This window comes from Ictidomys tridecemlineatus, chromosome 8 (genome assembly GCF_052094955.1).
Source record: "Ictidomys tridecemlineatus isolate mIctTri1 chromosome 8, mIctTri1.hap1, whole genome shotgun sequence".
In the NCBI taxonomy this organism is placed as follows: Eukaryota; Metazoa; Chordata; class Mammalia; order Rodentia; family Sciuridae; genus Ictidomys; species Ictidomys tridecemlineatus.
The window spans coordinates 83678836-83698998 of NC_135484.1; the positions used below are offsets into that span (position 1 = coordinate 83678836).

A 20163-nucleotide genomic window follows, 5' to 3' on the forward strand; every position below is an offset into this window, starting at 1 on the left:
TTATTGTGAGTTAGCATTCACATGTCAGAGAAAACCTTCAGCCTTTGGTTTTTTGGATTGGCTTATTTATTCTGCAGCTCCATCCATTTACCTGCAAATGACATCATTTCATTCCTCTAAGGCTGAGTAATATTTTATTGTATATATACACATGTTATTTTTTATTAAATTATTTATTTATTCTAATTGGTTACACATGATGGCAGAATGCATTTCATTTCATATTACACATATGAAACACAATTTTTCAAGTCACTGATTGTACACAAAGTATTTGCACACATTTCATGTCCTCAAATGTGTACTTAAGGTAATGATATCTAACTCATTCCACCATCATTACTACACATTTTCTTCATCCATTCATCTGCTGAAGGGAATCTAGGTTCCACAGTTTGGCTATTGTGAATTGAGCTACTATCAACATTGATGTGGCTGTGTCACTGTAGTATGCTAATTTTAAGTCCTCTGGGTATAAACCAAGGAATGGGATAGCTGGGTCAAATGGTGCTTCCACTCCAAGTTTTCTGAGAAATCTCCATACTGCTTTCCCTAATGGCTGCACTAATTCACAGTTCCACCAGCAATATATGAGTGTACCTTTCCCCCCACATCCTTGCCAAGACTTCTACAATAAAAACTATAGACTGCTAAAGAAAAAAATTGAAGAAGACTTTAGAAGAAGAAAAGATCTCCCATGCTTTGGGATAGGCAGAATTAATACTATCAAAATGGCCACACTACCAAAAGCATTACACAGATTTAATGCACTTTCTATTAAAATCCCAATGACATTTCTTATAAAATAGAAAAAAAATTGTGAAATTTGTTTAGAAAAATAAGAGACCCAGAATAGACAAAGCAATCCTTAGCAAGAAAATTGAAGTAGGAGGCACCACAATACCAGAACTTAAACTGTACTACAGAGCCATAGTAACAAAAGTGGCATGGTATTGGCACCAAAACAGACATGGAGACCAGCGGTACAGAATAGAAGACACAGAGAAAAACTCACATAAATAGAGTTATCTTGTTCTAGACAAAGGCACCAAAAACATTCATTGGAGAAAAGATAGCCTGTTCAACAAATGATGCTTGGAAAACTGGAACTCCATATGTAAACACCTATATCTCACCCTGCACAAAATTCAACTCAAAGTGGATCAAAGACTCAGGCACTAGAACAGAGACCCTATGCCTAAAAGAAGAAAAAGTAGCCCTACATCTTTACCACGTAGAATTAGGAATTGATTTCCTTAACAAAACTCCTAAAGTGTAAGAAGTAAAATCAAGAATCAATAAATGGGATGGATTCAAACTAGAAAGCTTCTTCTCAACAAAGGAAACAATCAATAAAGTGAAAAGAGAGCCTATAGAATGAGAGACTATCTTCACCACATGTGCCTCAGATACAGCATTACTCTCCAGGACATAACAAGATCTCAAAAAATTTAACACCAAAAATCATCATCATCATCATCATCATCATCATCATCCAATCAGTAAATGGGCAAAGGAACTGAACAGACACTTTACAGAAAAAGAAATGCAATCGATCAACAAATATATAACTGTTCAACATCTCTAGCAATTAGAGAAATGCAAATCAAGATTTCATCTCACTCCACTCAGCATGCCAATTTTGAAGACTATAATTAATAATACATGTCTCATCTTAACAGAGTGAAATTCTAGATGTATTTGTGTTCATGTCTTGAAAGTAAAAATATAAATCATTATGAGACAATTTCTAAATTTGATTTCTTCTGTTTTGACTGATCCTTAGTTGAATGCCATTGTTACGAAACCATCACATTTCAAACATCTTTTAAACATGAAGCTATTCTTTTATTGATGAAATCAAATGCAATAACAGGAATACATGTGGTCATAAAAATTCAGAAACAAAAATGAGATTAGTACAGGACAACTTATTAGAGCTCAATGAAATGACATATCTCAAGAATGAATGCATAAATTCACATTCTGGAACTGCGTGCATTAAACCAATACCTTTATGTTTAAAAATGTCTAACATTTTGAGTAGGTACCAATGTTTGTTTAGAGTATCCATGTTTTCTGGTTGTCATGTGATCAGGAGTATCATCAATTCAAGCCCCACGGTGAATATAAATACTGGTAGACAAGCTACACAATCATCAATTTTCTTGACTTCCAGAAATTTAGCCCTTAACTTTTAAAATCCACATGCATTTTTTTCAATGTATTTGTGCTCAAGGACATACTGAAAATAAAATATTTATCAAGTAATATAATGAATTTTATAAGCCAGTGTAATGGGACATACTTTAATCCCCACAACTTTGAAAGTTGAAGCAGGAGTATCACAAATTTGAGGACAGCCTCAACAAATTAGTGAGGCCCTAAGGAACTTAATGAGAAGCTGTCTCAAAATAAAAAAGGGCTGAGGATGTAGCTTAATGGTACAAGTGCCCCTGGGTTCAATCTCCAGTGATGTGTAGTGGTGATTTACGTTGCCATAGAGAAAGAGTAAGTAGTAGCTTATGGTGACTGAAAAAAACCATAGTAGGAAGCATGCTCAGCTGCGCTCTGTTGTAGAGAACAAATCCCAGTCTTTAATTTCTGAAATAAGCTTCTGCTCAGAAACACATTTCAGTTCAACTCACCTATCATTTCCCACATGTTGTCAACTTGAGAATTGATGATGTCAAGCCCAGGCACAGTGACTAGTACACCAAATGGCCAGCAGGGACAACAGGAAGATTTCTCCCACCACCTCCTGAGACCACCCTGGGGCCTGAAGGCATCTTCCTTCCAGCTTCCTTGTGTATGTCCTACAAGTTTTCTTCAGGTCATCACAGCTGATTCTATAAATGAAGAGACTAAACTAACTTTCAGACTGGAGTTACATGTACTCCAGATATAGGTAACCTCATGGTAAAGCTAAATCTAGTCCAGCTCTAAAACCAGCGGTGGGTGCATCTTGTCATGGCTAATAACTTCCCATTTACTCCAGCTTTTGTGTTTCTTCTAACCACCTTCAATTTCAGCACATCTCTAAAATTTTGACTCAGGATGAGAAGTGAAATATCTATAGACTTGTCATAAAGAAAGTTGAAGAAGAAAAATAGAAAGATAAAATAAGAAAGAAAAATAGGACTAAGTTAATAAGAGAGAGACAGAAAGGAAATGTGTAACAAATCCTCATTGATATCTACCCATAGGTAATTTGATCAAGAGACATTGTAAATATAAAATTTATCTTTTATTATTCAAATTCTTATCACAGACTTGCTTTTATCTAAGTTACTTTTATCTAAGTATAAGAGGATTTAAATTAGTTTTATCAAATAAAGCTATAAAACATGGTATGGAAGAAACACTAAGTAACCTAGAATATCTCACACTCCAAAGAAAACCACTGCAGCATTTCCAGCTCTGGGAGTAGCAACATCAGTATGTGAGTGGGCATCTTTGTAACTGCATCAGGAGAGAAAACTAAAAGAGGGGAAAAAGCTAAGATTGAGAGTTACAGCAGGCCCTGCCCACCCCTCTCTAAGGGGAATGCTTCCAAGTCTCAATCTCAGGAGGTTGAGCATCCATGTTCCCTACCAAGTGGACACCTACCCACCATCACCTTGGAACAGAGTACCACAACTCTGGAGTCACCTACCAAACTGTCTCCAATACACACACACAGACAGACACACACACACAGGCAAATATCAGGACAAACCAAGAACCCTTCTCCCATGCTCCCTTTAACCATGGAGTCTCTGTACTTCTCATTCTGATGGCTCTATTTAGAGGCTGACTTGAGATTACATATATTCTCATATGCTGAAAACAACCATGGAAAGTGAAACTTTCAAACATTCACTGTTTATCACCATGTTTCCTCAAAAACTCCTTAAAGCCAATATACCAATGAAATGGGAGTTTTGAGTTTTAGGAGAAAAGTGGATGGAAGATATAAATAAGGGTATTCAGCTCCTGACTCAAGGAAGTGGAGAAGTGGAGATGCATTTTCCATCTTCACAACCATAACACCCCAAAACTGGAAAGAGATTGGGAAGGACAGTTTGAATGAACAAAGGTAAATTTGACCTCTGTAAATTGTCCACGCCCCCAGGCACAATAAGTCCTCTCAGCAAAAGCCAAAGGTAAAACCTGATGTGGAATTACATAGAATAAATGGTTTTGAATTCACTGGGAAAAAATGTTGCATTTTTCCCCATAAAGAATATGTTAAAGAACCTCAAAACCATATTGCAGATAAGCTTCTCACATAATTTTAATGAACCATGAAGTTATCAGATAGGTTATCTGATAAGCAGAGTTTTTTTATTATTATTAATGTAGTTAATGGACTAGATCAAACCTTTTTTTTTTTTTTTTGCCTAGTAAGATGCATTTAGAACACAGAGATGTCTTCACTTCAGAAAATAATATAGAGTTTAATACTATTGCCTTTTTCTCTCAATTCAAAATTTTCTTATCCAAAGCTAAAAATATTCTTGGTATTTGTTCACATTTTACTGTGTTTTGTACATTCAAGAGATTTTCATCGTGTAACCTAAATGCTGCTCTGCATATTTGTCTAGAGAGCTAGAAAAATCTATACACTTTGAACACAATGTATGTGATCATAATGATAATTATAGGACTGCAATGACTTTTAAATAAGCAATGTATAGTACTGGTAAGAGTATTTGATAATGATATTTGAGTAGTTCTTATTTGTTAATGAAAACTAGGCATCTTGTTGGGTGTGTGTTTGTGTGGGGGAGGAATTCTTCTGTAGCCACTCCATTTAACCTTGAAGTATTTAATGAATTTGTGGATATTTACATTGCCGTAACATGTGAGTACCTCAAAATATACAGCAGTTAAGTTTTCAATAACCACAACCTCATTCTAATATTGGGCGTCAAAGATAAGATGTTTACTTCCTTGGAGATTAGAACTGTGGTAATCAGAGCCTGGGAAGAAAGTAGAAGAAGAAGGGTTGATGAGAAGTATAGGGGTGCAGTTGGATGAGAAGAGTATCTTCTAATGTTCTACAGCATAGTGAAATAACTATGTTTGACAGCAATTAAATATTTAAAAAAACTAATAGAAAATTTTGAATATTCCAAGCACAGAAACAGATAAATATCTGAGGTGCTATGCCAATTAAATTGATTATGACACATTTTTATACACACCTTGAAATATCACCTGTGTCTCATAAGTATGTACAATTAGCTGTGTCAATTGAAAATCAAAATATATACTTTTTAAAAAAGATTTATTATTTCTTCGTTTAATTACATGATTTGTGAGCATCCCTAATTTTTTTTCCCTAGTCCTGTGGGTGAACCCAGGGGCAAATGGCCACTGAGCTGTATTCCCAGTTTTTGTTGTTGTTCTTGTTGTTTTTTGGTTTTTTAGATTTTGAGACAGGACCTCCTTCCTAGTCTGGCCTTGAACTTGAGATCCTCCTGCTTTAACCTCAATTGCTGACATTACAGGTATAGGCCACCACATCTGGCAAGAATCCTTATTCTTATTGTGAGGAGCCAGCTCTTCCTTTACCTGTAGTTCCTATCTCTGTGTGGGGTAAACACTAGTCAGTACCTGGGAAGGTATTGTTCCTGGCAGTGAGGTAAGGACTCCAAAGAATGTGAGAAGGAAGAAAATGGAGAGGAGCAACTGGCTGCTTCCTTTCTCTCTAATCTTCAGGTGAGGAATAAAGCAGAGTGACCTTGGTTATAAAGTAGAAGAATGTACTCATGAAACTTCTGAAAAACTTCACCTCTGCAGTGAGCAAGCAGCCTATCCCATATATTCCCCTGCTTGTACATGCCGTGCAGCCCTCTATTGTATCCTGCCTTGCCACCACCAAGGAGCACGTGAGTCATAAAATATCCAACCCCTGTCTGTTGAATCCTCAAAGTTCTTTCTTTGGGACTGAAAAACCCCTGCAGCCCATGGGGTTGAACACGGTATTTATGAATGTGTACTTTTTTTTTTTTTTGATTGTTGTTTCTCTTACATAAGTATACTTAATAAATATTTGCATGGAAAAATTAACAAGGGAAATAATTTACAAGCATTTTTGGACATTACAATACCTTCAGAACTCTGTTCCAAACATGTGTTACATCAACTTATAATAAGAAGATAAATTATTTGCTAAACTATAAGCATAATTGTTTGTGATTGATACACCTAATACAAACAAGCAAAAGATAAATAAATTCCCCAGGGAAATCTTTGCCAATAGGAGAGAAATGTTTCAAATTCTCAATCTAGATCACAGGCAAAAGCTGAAATATAGATTTCAATGTCACATATAAATCTAAAATCCTTTGACATATGACTTAAATACGCATTTTAGCTCCAGCTTTCAGTAGTATCCCTTGGGCTGGCAGGTAGACAATTATTGCAGGGGTGGAGCAATTCAGAATAAAGTGCAATCCAGGTTTTGTAGCCACAGGTAGTGTGGTTATGAAAGTTTACCCTTGTAACAACAGAGAAGCAAATAAAATTTAGGGAAGTTATACATTGGAATTATGTATTTCCATTGTGTCTTTAGAATAAAGAAACTCTCAGGACTTGGGATGTATGTAGCTGGCCGGTAAAATGCTTGCCTACCCAGGAAAAGGCTCTGTGTTCAATTCAAAGTACTAAGAATAAAAATAAATTAGAATAAAGAAATTTTCAAACTTTGCTCATTTGTATTATTAGTGAAATGTCCTCTGATAAAATGATGCTTTGTTTTCAACCATAGAACTCTTTTAAGTACTAAGAGGAGTAGGACTCAGTTGAGCAATAAGGACCAAAGTGATAGCAGAGACTTTATTGTGATCCTTAATTCCAGTTTATCTTTTCCACTCTACTTGTCAGGGAGTGAAAAGGAGTCTGTCTAGTACACATTATTTGTGAAGATAGAAACTAACTTATAGAATTACAAAAGAAAATGAATTCCACTTTAAGGATAGTCATGCTCATATTTTCACAGGAGGAGAAATATGGAGGTAGCATAATTAATAATGACTTAAATGGATCATTGGTTTAATTCTTTTTAATGCAGAAGCTGATAAGATAGACCATGTCATCAGTACAAGAAAACAGGTTACAGGAAAAGCATATATTTTACAGTGAACATTTGCAGACTGCATACTGGAATAATTTGTATATTGCAAACAAGAGAGTGTTAAAAGGTAAAAAAACTACTAAATACATGTTTGTTTTTATCCCAACCACAGGACAGATTGCTGAGCAATCTGTCATAAAACTTTACTTTTAGTTTCCAAACTTTTCCTTAAGCAAGAAGAGATGACAGTGTTTGGAAATGTGAAAACTAAAACTGAAAACATCTCAAAATAAAATTCTCTGTAGAAACTGCCTTTTTCCTGGGTAGAGTCGTGCTACAGGCATCCTGCCAGGGAGATAGACTCCTTGCCACCTAAGCATACTAGCATGAGCATATATAAATCAATCCTTCTATCACACAGATGAAAGCTGAGCAAGCCTACAGGTGACGAAGAAGGGTCTGCAATTATTCAGGCTCACCTCATTTCACTAGTCTAAGAGAAGAGCACTTATTTCTTTCTAAATGAAGTACAAATCCCATAGTAGTAGTTTTGTTTGGCTAACAGGGTCATGTGACTCAGTGTCCATGAGTTTCCAGAGGGCTGTATTGATACCCTTTCCCTAGAATCCATACAGTACAGCAAGGACATTTCGCCAAAAGAAATAGTACCACTAATTCTAGACTGGAGAAGAGATGATGGTCATATGCAATCGAAGCAATGTCCTCCTCAAGTGACAACACTGCAGGAGCACTGTTGGAAAGAAACAGAAATACAAAAGGTCTGATTAGCTTCTGCCATGTACTTGCATATTTTAGATAACTAAAAATTTTAGTGGATATTAAAAATGTACAGATAAACAGAATAATCTCCAAGTCAGGCTTCTTTGAGCTTATCTCTCTCTCTCTCTCTCTCTCTCTCTCTCTCTCTCTCTCTCTCTCTCTCACACACACACACACACACACACACACACACACACAATCATTCAGAATGCTCAATGAAGAAAACCAGCCTTCCTCAGCCTTAGGTTTGACAGAGGTTTCAAAGGCACACACTGGACAATTACTGCAATGCATGAGCCTTGGGTCCATTTATAATATATGGGAATTGTCCTAGAGATTCTGAGTATGATGCACAATGTTGATAAGCTAGCCAAGTATACATCCAATAGGCCCTATTGGAGATAAAACCAAAAGGATTGGTGCCCTTAGGGAGCTTTATATTCTATCTATCTTCTCTAAGACTTACCCAGGCTCTAAGGTAGAAGATCTTAAAATACTTCATAGCAAAGTTTTCCATTAAGTTTTTTTCCCAAATGAAGTCTTTACTCAGCTGTTCAACATATACAGCAAATAAAAGTAAAACGATTTAGGTTGAGTGTGGGTTTGGGAAGGGAGTTTGCCCAGGCCCAGCTTCTTCCTGCCACTAGACCTGAGGCTGGTGTGTGTAGCTGGGGTTTCAAGAGAAAGCAATTGGACATCCATTATTCTTGTGGTCAGTCAGAGTTGATGTAACCAATGAAGGAGCAGGACTTATAGATGTTAAAAGTCTTATTGTGCTGATTTCTATGCCAAATTTTACTCTGACAATATGATTTTCAGAGTAATTTTTGAATGTGGGAAATTCAACCAAAATTCCCTCAAACAGTAATGATTTGCTATTAGAAAACAAGTAGAACAAATCTTAAAGAACAAAGAATAAAGTACAGAAAAGAAAATATTTGCTTTTAACAATGGATATAGTACCATGGAAGAATTGGATAAGCAAAACTTAGACAATAAATCCAAACCTTTCAGTAGAACCCAGCTCTCCCAGTGATATATAAACATTCCAGAAACCATGGAGATTTTGAAATCACTGCAGAAGGAATACAAATACAGTTTGTAGAGGTTAATTAGGGCATTAGAGGACAATATTCCCATTTGGAAAGATTTTTTTTAATAACTGGATAGCAGAAACATTTCAAATAGATTTCTGAGAGAAAAGAAGTGAGTTTTTGGATTTAAATTTAGTTGAAACAAGTTTATCCTAATGTAACATGCCTTAGAATAACTATGAAGATCATCATATATACTGCCCAAAATACAAGAAACAATATTTTTTTCTCCAATTGAGGCAACTGGAGAATTAAAGCATATAGAAAAGAGTTTTTTTTTTTAGTCATGTGGAAATTCTTGAAAGTGATAGATGAAGACTGGTAGCTTGAAAAGGGTTAGACCAAGCTGATGTCATAATGTCTACTTCCAAAGGCTCAATGGCAGTGAATGTACTTCTCTCCAAACCCTAAGAGCAGCTCAAAGATGTTATGTATTTTATCATTCCTTTTTAAAAAAATGATACTTATATCATCCTATGAGATAGTCATCTGCTCTACTGCAATTATTCTGAGAATCAAGGAATCTATGACAAAGGACTTGTCCTTCATCCACTTAGCAAACAGATACAAGGCAATGTCCCTATCTGTAACAGGTGTTGAGGATAAGCAGCAAATAAGATATAATCTCTGTGAGAAATGCACAGTTCAAGGTAAAATAGATATAGAGATCATGTCAGCATGATATAGGTGTTCTGAGAGTAACTACAACATTATCTTTGGAAAGATAATTAAGAGGATGTTCAGGAAGGGTTTGTCATCTGTAGGGAACCTAGATATACAAGTTGGCCAGGAGAGGAGAGTGATGAAAAGATGTTCCAGAAAGGGGGACGCATTACGCAAAAACCTAAGGGCCAAATACAAAGGTCATGTTAGAGGCTCAGGAATCATTCAGTGTGACTGAAGTAAGAGTTAGAGAAGGGGTGTTATGATACTATGCTGACGACATAAACAGAATCTAGACAATGAAAGGCCACAAAAAGCATGTCAGGGATTTGAGGCATTATCGTCTACATACATAATGAGAAGGCAATAAGGCTTTCAAGCAAAAAACTGATTTTTGCTGGATCTGAATATAAAACAGACGGTTCTGACTGCAGGTGGAGAAGGGTGTGAAGGTGAGCAAGACTGTATGCAAGGAGAACAGTGAAGAGAAAACAGTTCTTCAGTAAGAGAATTCAAAATTTCATTGGGACCAAAGAGAGGTACCAGAAGTGAGGACAGACCAAACTGCCCCAATCCAACTGGTCCTTATGAGGCCCAGCAGATAAGACTTTGCAGCAGGAAGGACAGAGACCAAAAGAAGGGAAGTAGGAAGCCTTCTGGGTTTTTGGTCTTGGCATTGGGTGTCCTCAAATAGGGAAGACAGGCTGGATTCTCCTTGATGAATTTAGTTTTTAACATGTGGAACTTAGGGTTTCTGTGATTTCCCAAGAGAAATTCTTGTGTTTTCCCTATTATTTTTTTTACTTTTTAGGTTCTAGGGGTGAAACTCAGGAGCACTCTACCACTGAGCTACATCACCAACCTTTTTCATTTTCTGAGTCAGGGTCTCTTTAAATTGCTGAGGCTGGCCTCCAACTTCTGATCCTCCTGCTTCAGTCTCCTGAGTAGCTGTTAGGATAGTTGTGCACCACACACCTCTTGGAACTTTTGTTCTTATCATGATCCTACTTTGTTCAATGAAACTGCATTAGATGAAATGGGACAAAGTGAAGGAAAGATTATATACTGAAGGCAAATATGGATGAGGAAAAGGGGAGTAATTGTAAAACAAACCACTGAGCCAGTGAAATAAAATGAAATGCCAGGTACAGCGGCTCACACCTGTAATCCCAGCCACTTGGGAGACCAAGACAGAAGGATCACAAGTTCAAAGCTAACCTTCACAACTTAGTGAGACCCTGTCTGAAAAATAAAAAGTAAAAGGCTGAGGAAATAGTCCTGTGGTAAATCACACCTGGGATCAATCTCCAGTACCAAAAGGGAAAGAAAAGAAAGGGGAAAAAGACACTACTCAGTGAAATGGAATTACAAAATCAGAGTATCATAAGTATTGTGAGTAGTTTTCCTCATTTACAAGATTAAAGAAGCAAGCAACACCTGAATTGCATGTGGGCTCTATAAATTCACGTAGGCAGAGCATGAACACCTGTGTGTACACGAAGAAGTCAGTGGAAACATGAGTTTAATAGAAAATAAGGTCAGACCACCTACCTGACATGGGTAGCCAATAAGATTGGCTGTCTTGACTTGATTGACCTGATTGGCCTCAGTGTCAGTGTGCATCTCTTAGGGACATATGTACATCTCATATTGAATATTCTGAGGTTTCTTCACAGGAGAGTTTTAGTGACGAAATGTTCCGGTTCTGAAAGACTATCGTTATTATGCATGAAACTTTGTTGGTCTATTTTTTTAACCATCATGACATACACAGAATGGAAATATTCTTAATTTAAGATTTAATGGATTTCCCTTTCCATGTAATATATACTAGATAATTGTCCAATCTTGACAATGTAAAAAATAAAATACAAATAACAGAAGTTGAAAGAACTCAGAGGAAGAGTCAAAAGTGCTAATATCTGTATGTTATAAAGCAGAGAATTAAAAAATGAGTGTTTATGATTGTTGGAACAAAAAATAAAATTATGAGTACTATTTAATGTTCAAATATAAGAACTTAGGAACAAAATGATACAAATCTTGTATGCTATGTCACCTAAAGTTTAAAATATACCTACCAAATCATCACAGTGCTTGGCTGCAGTCATGACAATGGTATGAATGTGTGTGAACAGAGATTGTGTCAATCAGAAAGAACATACCTTTAAGATGCACTATTGTGTTCCTAACGAAATCAAGGGAGACCGGTACACTTGTGAAAGGATCACTCAAAATACATTGAGTGAGAAACATCGCTGAAGGTCACATGCACTCCATGTGTTGTGGATTGGGGTTCTTGATATGTTCTGTTACAGAGGCAATGGCTGTCTTGGAAACATTAAATGGAGAACATGTTAGGAGAGATGGATTACCTCTGAACTGAAAACCATTGATGGAGCACGGAACTGTTAGGAATTTGCATGGCTCAAGTAGGACTTTCTTTCTTTTTCCAGTCCCATGACTTTAGGGCATTTATAGTACAGGCCAGCTTCCACTCCCAGGTGTGGAGTTATTTACCTCAGATTTCACTGTCATGTTGTAAAAGATGGGGAAGAAGGAAAAGACAATGCCAGTCTGAAATAGAAACCAGATTAGTGTCCTTGAAATGTTCTCTTACAGAGGCAATGGCTGTCTTGGGAATAGTAAATGAGAGCATATTAAGAGAGAAGGATTACCTCTGAACTGAAAGCCATTTTTGCAGCAATGAACGGTTGGGAATTGTATGTCTCACAGGGGTCCTTCACTCTTTTTCAGGGTCTCATGAGTTTAGGGCATTCACAGTACAGGCCAGCTTCCACTCCCAGGCTTGGTGTTCTTTTCCTCAGATTTCACTGTCATGATGTAGGAGATGCAAGATGGAAACAACAATGCCTGTCTGAAGGAGCAAGTGGATTAGGGTTCTTGAAATGTTCGGTGACAGAGGCAATGCTATCTTGGGAACAGGAAATGGAGAGCATGTTAAGAGAGACAGATTACCTTAGAAGTGATAGCCAATTACAGAGCACTGAGAGTTAGGAATTGGCAAGTCTCAAGTAGGTCTTTTTTTTTCTTCTCTGACTTAGGTCTTTCATAGTAAAGGCCAGCATCCACTCCCAGGCATGGTGTTCTTTTCCTCAGATTTCAGCGTCATGATGTAGAAGGGGAAGAAGGAAAGGACAATGCCTGTGTGGAGCAGCAACTGGATTAGCGTTCTGAGAAGTTCTGTGACAGAGTCAATGGTTGTCTTGGGAACATTAAATGAAGAGCATGTTTGTAGAGATGTATGACCTCAGAAGTGACAGCCAATGAAGGTGCACTGAACTGTTAGGAATTGGCAGGTCTCCAATGGGTCTTTCTTTCTTCTAGGGGTTCCATGACTTCAGGGCATTCAGAGTACAGGCCAGCATGCACTCCCAGGTTGGGAGTATTTTCCCCCAAATTTCACTGTCATGCTCTAGAAGATGCAAGATGGAAATGACAATGACTGTTTGAAGCAGCAGCTGGGTTAGTGTTCTTGAAATCTTCTGTGACAGAGGCAATGGCTATCTTGGGAACATGAAATGGAGGGAATGTTAGAAGAGACATATTACCTCTAAACTGAAAGCCACTGATGGAGCACTGAACTGTTAGGTATTTTCAGGTCTCAAATGGGTCCTACTTTCTTTTTCAGGATCCCATGACTTTTAGGTAAAGGCCAGCTTCCACTCCCAGGTGTGGTGTTCTTTTCCTCAGATTTTCAGGTCATAATGTAGAAGATACAAGATGGAAACGACAATGACTTCTGAAACAGCAACTGGATTAGGGTTCTTGAAATGTTCTGTGACAGAGGCAATGGCTGTCTTGAGCACATCCCACGGAGAGCATGTGAATAGAGATGGATTACCCCTGAACTGAAAGCCATTGATGGAAGACTGTAGTGTTAGGAATTTGCAGGTCTCAAATGGGTCTATCTTTCTTTCTTTTTCGGTGTCCCATGACTTTAGGGCATTCAGAGTAGAGGCCAGCTTCCACTCCCAGGTGTGGTGTTCTTTTTCCCAGATGTTACTGTCATGATGTAGAAGATGGAAGATGGAAACAACAATGCCTGTCTGAAGCAGCAATTGCATTAGAGTTCTAGAAATGTTCTGTGACAGAGGCAATGGCTGTCTGGGGCACATTAAAGGGAGAGCAAGTTAGGAGAGACGGATTACCTCTGATGTGAAAGCCATTGATGGAGCGTTGAACTGTAGAAAATTACATGTCTCAAGCAGGTCTTTCTTTCTTTTGTTTTCCGGGTCGCATAACTTTAGGGCATTCATAGGAGAGTCCAGCTTCACTCCAAGGTGTGGTGTTCTATTCCTCAGATTTTACAGTGATGAAGTAGAAGATGGAAGGCGGAATCGGCAATGACTTCTGAAGCAGCAACTGGATTGGGGTTCTTGAAAAGTTCTGTGACAGAGGCAATGGCTCTCTTGAGCACATTAAATGGAGAGTGTATCCGGAGAGATGGATTACCTCTGAACTGAAAGCCACTTATGGAGCACTGACCTGTTAAGAATTTGCATGTCTCAAGTGGGTCTTTCTTTCTTTTTCAGTGTTCCATGATTTTAGGGCATTCATAGTTTGGGAAGCTTCCACTTCCAGTGGAGTTATTCTATTCCTCAGATTTTACTGTCATAATGTAGAAGTTGGAAGATGGAAGTGACAATGCCTGTCTGAAGCAGTAATGGATTAGGGTTCTTGAAATGTTCAGTGACAGAGGCAATGGCTGTCCTGGGCACATCCCATGGAGAGCATGTTAGGAGAGATGGATTACCTCTGAACTGTAAGCCATTGATGGAGCACTGTAGTGTTAGGAATTTGCAGGTCTCAAATGGGTCTTTCTTTTTCGGTATCCCATTCTTTAGGGCATTCACAGTACAGGCCAGCTTCCACTCCCAGTCTTGGTGTTCTTTTCCTCAGATTTCACTGTCATAATGTAGAAGATGGAAGATGGAAACGACAATGCCTGTCTGAAGCAGCGATTGCATTAGAGTTCTAGAAATGTTCTGTGACAGAGGCAATGGCTGTCTTGGGCACATTCAATGGAGAGCATGTTAGGAGAGATGGATTACCTCTGAAATGAAAGCGTTTAATGCAGCAATGTAGTGTTAGGAATTTGCAGGTCTTAAATGGCTCTTTATTTCTTACTTTTCTGGTGTCCCATGATTTTAGGGCTTTCATAATAAAGTGCAGCTTCCACTCCCAGTCGTGGTGTTCTTTTCCTCAGATATTATTGTCATGATGTGGAAGATGGAAGATGGAAACAACAATGCCTGTCTGAAGCAGCAATGGCATTAGAGTTCTAGAAATGTTCTGTGACAGAGGCAATGGCTGTCCTGGGCACATCCCATGGAGAGCATGTGAAGAGAGATGGATTACCTCTGAACTGCAAGCCATTGATGGAGCACTGTAGTGTTAGGAATTTGCAGGTCTCAAATGGGTCTTTCTTTTTTGGTGTCCCATGACTTTAGGGCATTCATAGTAAACGCCAGCTTCCTCTCCCAGGTGTTGTGGTGTTCTCAGATTTTCAGGTCATGATGTAGAAGATGGAAGATGGAAATGACAATGACTGTGTGAAGCAGCAACTGGATTAGGGTTCTTGAAATGTTGTGAGAGAGACAATGGCTGTCTTGGGCACATCCCATGGAGAGCATGTGAAGAGAGATGGATTACCTCTGAACAGAAATACAGTAATGGAGCACTGAACTGTTAAGTATTTGCAGGTCTCAAGTGCATCTTTCTTTCTATTTCGGGGTTCCATGAATTTAGGTCTTTCATAGTAGAGGCAGTTCCCACTTCCAGGCGTGGTGTTCTATTCCTCAGATTTTACAGTGATGAAGTAGAAGATGGAAGGCGGGATCGACAATGACTTCTGAAGCAGCAACTGGATTAGGGTTCTTGAAATGTTCTCTGACAGAGGCAATGGCTCTTTTGAGCACATTAACTGGAGAGTGTTTCAAGAGAGATGGATTACCTCTGAACTGAAAGCCACTTATGGAGCACTGATCTGTTAGGAATTTGCATGTCTCAAGAGGGTGTTTCTATCTTTTTCAGTTTTCCATGACTTTAGGGCATTCATAGTATGGGAAGCTTCTACTTCCAGTGGAGGTATTCTATTCCTCAGAGTTTACTCTCATAATGTAGAAGTTGGAAGACGGAAATGAAAATAAATGCCTGTCTGAAGCAGTAATGGATTAGGGTTCTTGAAATGTTCTGTGACAGAAGCAATGGCTGTCTTGGGCACATCCCATGGAGAGCATGTGAAGAGAGAGGGATTACCTCTGAACTGAAACCCATTGATGGAGCACTGAGCTGTTAAGTATTTGCAGGTCTCAAGTGCATCTTTCTTTCTATTTCGGGGTTCCATGAATTTAGGTCTTTCATAGTAGAGGCAGTTTCCACTCCCAGTCATGGTATTCTTTTTTTTCAGATTTCACTATCAGGATGTAGAAGATGGAAGATGGAAACAACCATGCTAGTAGGAAGCAGCAATGGATTAGGGTTCTTGAATGATCTGACAGAGGCGATGGTTGTCTTGGAAATATTCGATGGAAAATCTGTTAGGAGAGATGAATTACCTCTGAAATGAAAGCCTTTAGTGCATCACTGTAGCGTTAGGAATTTGCAGGTCTTAAATGGCTCTTTATTTCTTACTTTTCTGGTGTCCCATGATTTTAGGGCATTCATAGTAAAGTGCAGCTTCCCCTCCCAGTCGTGGTGTTCTTTCCCTCAGATTTCACTGTCATGATGTACAAGATGGAAGATGGAAATGACAATGACTGTCTGAAGCAGCAACTGCATTAGGGTTCTTGACAGGTTCTGTGACAGAGGCAATGGCTGTCTTGAGAACATTCAATGGAGAGCATGTAAGGAGAGATGGAGTACCTCTGAAATGAAAGCCATTGATGGAGCACTGTACTGTTAGGAATTGGCATGTCTCAAATGCGACTTTCTCTCTTTTTTTTCTTTTTCAGTGTCTCATGACTTTAGGGCATTCATAGTAAAGACCCGCTTCCACTCCCAGGTGTGGCGTTCGTCACCTCAGATTTTCAGGTCATAATGTGGAAGATGGAAGATGGAAATGACAATGCCTGTCGGAAGCAGCAGATTAGTGTTTTTGAAATGTTCTGTGACAAAGCCAAAGGCTGTCTTGGGAACTCTCAGTGGGAAAGCGCCCCTTGAGACGTCCCAGTTGCTATGGGAACCATCTGTTCAAACAGAGGTTCTGTGACACTCATGGAGTTCTTCACTTCTTGACCATGAGGTTTGGATGCCAGGTGTGGGAGTTAGAAGTTTATCAAAGCAAGCTGGTCATCATAATCAGGTTGCCCCTATTTATGACCCTGTTTGGCTTGCTTTGCACAGACTTTCTCCCAAGACCCCTTTCATTGATCACACTGAGAAGGCTTGTGATCATTTTTGCACTCCACAGGGTAATAGCCTGTTTGGGTCCCATCTGCTGCCACCTGCAGGGTGGTTGATTGAGGAAACCAGATGAGGGGCCATGGGGGATGAGAAAGGACAGAAATCCAAGGGGAGAAAAAGCTGGAACTGGGTGTATATTGCACTCCAGTAGAGTGCAATGACTACGAGCCAGCTCAACACGTTTGTTATATAAGTTTCATACTTAAACGATTTTTTTGTGAGAAAATTTGGGCAAAGCCATCAAAACCAAGGTCATATGTATGACCAGTCCAATTATGAGTAGCAGCTTGTGCCCATAACGTTCCACCGCTGAGCCCTGCCACCTGAACCACAAGTTCAAGAACTGAATACCTCCCTATGTGGAACAGGTCTTAACCCAAGTAACTGGGCAGTCTTGACCAGCGCCTTGCATCAAGAATTCCCAGGAGGGGCATCACCTCCTGGGACAATGAAAGAAAACCCTAATTTAGTCACTGCTCCCCAAAATTGCCAAAATGTTGTTCTATATGTCCATCAGTGTTGAGGAAAAGACTTCAAGTTGCTGCTTCATTTTGGCTCTAATGACTGGGTTCCAGTTGGAGCTCACTGGCAATTTTGGAAGCCATGTTTTTGTATGCCTTTGATTTCCCTGAAATTGGCTTGAAGTGGACCCTATTGAGAGATAGTCTGGGAAGTTTACATACCTCCATCTCCCACTGCACCACTTTCTCGGTGTACCCATCTCCATGCATGCAGAAGAGCAGAAAGGGCGTCTTGTGCATGTAGTGGCAGTTGTTGGCATCCAGCACCTTGCGGATTTCCCTCATGATGTCACTGGGATCCATGGCACTAGTGATGTTCATTCTCCAGGTGAAGTGCAGGGAGCGAGGTTTTGCTTGTTGGTTCTCCTTTCTCTGCTCAGCAGAGACATGATGACTTGAGCCCTTATATCTCAGGGTCTTCTCAGACTCAGCTGGAGGCCTTCTTGTGAGTTTTGATGTTAACTCAGTGAAAGCTCCAGTGGTGCCTCTTTGAGTCTGGGGCAATTCTTCAGCTGGATGGAAGCAGCTGGGTGAGGCAAGAGGACCTTCGTGTGTTGCAGTTTGGCATTCCCGGGGCTAGCGGTGGAACATTCGACGAAGGGCACTGGCTCTGGGGAAGCAGAGGCAGCCCCGGGTGGAGGTACTTGGGACACTGTGGGTTGAGGTCGCTGGAGGGCTCTGAGGAGGGGAGGTGCTGTTGTTCTGACCATTCCGGCTCACTGAACGTGTGTCTGCTTTGCTTGTTTTGCGGCAAATGTACTTACTCCACAGTGTCCTCCCTCCAGATGGTGTGCTGCTCTGGTAGGCAGCAGGCATTTTCTTGAATTCGGGAGTCTCCAGCTCCTTGGGACTGGTGGTGATCCCAGGTACGGGCCTGGCTGGAGAAATTCCCTTTCCTCCCACAGCACTGCCGCCGGATTTCTGGGAGGCCATTGGATGTTCTCTGAGGTGACTGTGGGCAGTGCTGGTCGGATATGGCCCAGTTCCAGCATGGTCCAGGGACTGTGTCTGCTTGCGAGTGGAAACGCTTCGCTGCACTTTGCGTTGAGGAGGCCAGCTGGTGCTCTTTCTCAGGACCCTGCTTGGCTGCACCTTAGCCAAAGAGATGTTTCTGTGGGAGACGGCCACCTCTGGACCAACAAAGGGTTGGAGGACATCAAGGCCTCTGTTGATCCACCTGTCTCCCATAATTTCGGCTAGGGTGCTTCGCTTAGTTGGATTGAGCACCAGCAAGCGTTTCAGCAGATTTTCACAGTCTGTTGAAATGTACAGAGGGATTCGGTATCTACCCTGTAGCACTCTGTCTCTAAGTTGTCTCACATTGCGCCCAACAAAAGGATGCGACCCGGTGACTAGGGTGTAGAGAACCACGCCAAGACTCCACACATCGATTTTGGGGCCATCGTACTCTATTTGCTGGAAGAGCTCTGGAGCTGCGTAGGACGGACTGCCGCAAAACGTGTCGAGTTTACGCCCAAGTGTAAACTCGTTGCTGAGTCCAAAATCGGCTAGCTTGATGTTCATGTGGGCGTCTAATAACAGATTGTCCGCCTTCAGGTCTCGGTGGGCGACCTGCATTTGGTGACAATATTGCACTGCAGACACGATCTGCCGGAATATAGATCTTGCCTCCTCTTCCTGCAGTCTTTTTTTCTTGGCCAGATATTCCAAAAGTCCCCCTCCACTGGCGTACTCCAGGACCAAACAGAGTGCTTTTTCGCAGTCCAGAGCTTCATAGAGCTTCACGATGTGTGGGTGGTCTAACATCTTGAGGATTCTCACCTCTCTGTACATCTTTTGGAGGACTAGTGGCTTCAGATGTCTCTTATCGATGATCTTGATTGCCACTTCTCTACCTGTGACGACGTGACGGGCCAGCATGACTTTGGCGAAGGTCCCCTTGCCCAGGGTTTTCACGACTCTATAATCTCCAATGCGATTCTTTTTGCCTGCAGAGGGAGCTGTGGATTTCGGGCGCTGTGCTCCAGAGTGCCCGGTCTGGGAGGTGTCTTCTGCCCGTCTAGCTCCATGCCATGGCTGCATGGTTTGACCCATGTTGATGATCGGTGGGTCTGGGTGTCACTGGAAAATTTAGGATAGGTGAGGGCTAAGCAAGGACAGGGGGTGGGGGGAAACAAGGAGAGAGTTGGAGATGGGTTGGGGAAAAAAAATAGCCACAACTGCCTTTTACCAACAAATAGCGTGCCCAGTTCAAAAACTCGCTCTGGGAACACCAAAGGCCAAAAGGCAAATGAGGAGTGGTTCTAGGTCCACTCATTTCTAGGATTCTCATTCTGTTATCTCCTAGGCAACCAATGCAGTCATAAAGGTACTGACTGCATAAAGAGGGGTCATATGCACCCTAAGTGGACCAAGGACCCAGGCGCTTAGTCTGTCTATGGAACTTGACAGTTTGTGGGTCAAGGCCTGATGAAAAAGAAAACTATTTTTTTTCCAGAAATATTCAGCTGGACATAAACACACTTGACAATTCAATTTGGATGGTGAAGTTGATTGGTGGAAGCACTAGGGATGTAAGAGTGGTCCACTTTACCTTTGGAATATAACCCTGGCTGCTTATTTTAAAAGGGAAATGTTTTTCTTTTCCTCTTCT

General features: G+C 40.3%; 1 pseudogene; it reads right to left on the bottom strand.

Moving 5' to 3' along the window:
- Positions 1-6811: 6811 nt before the first annotated feature.
- LOC144366152 (MAP/microtubule affinity-regulating kinase 3 pseudogene) lies at positions 6812-19840 on the bottom strand (annotated as a pseudogene).
- Positions 19841-20163: the final 323 nt, after the last annotated feature.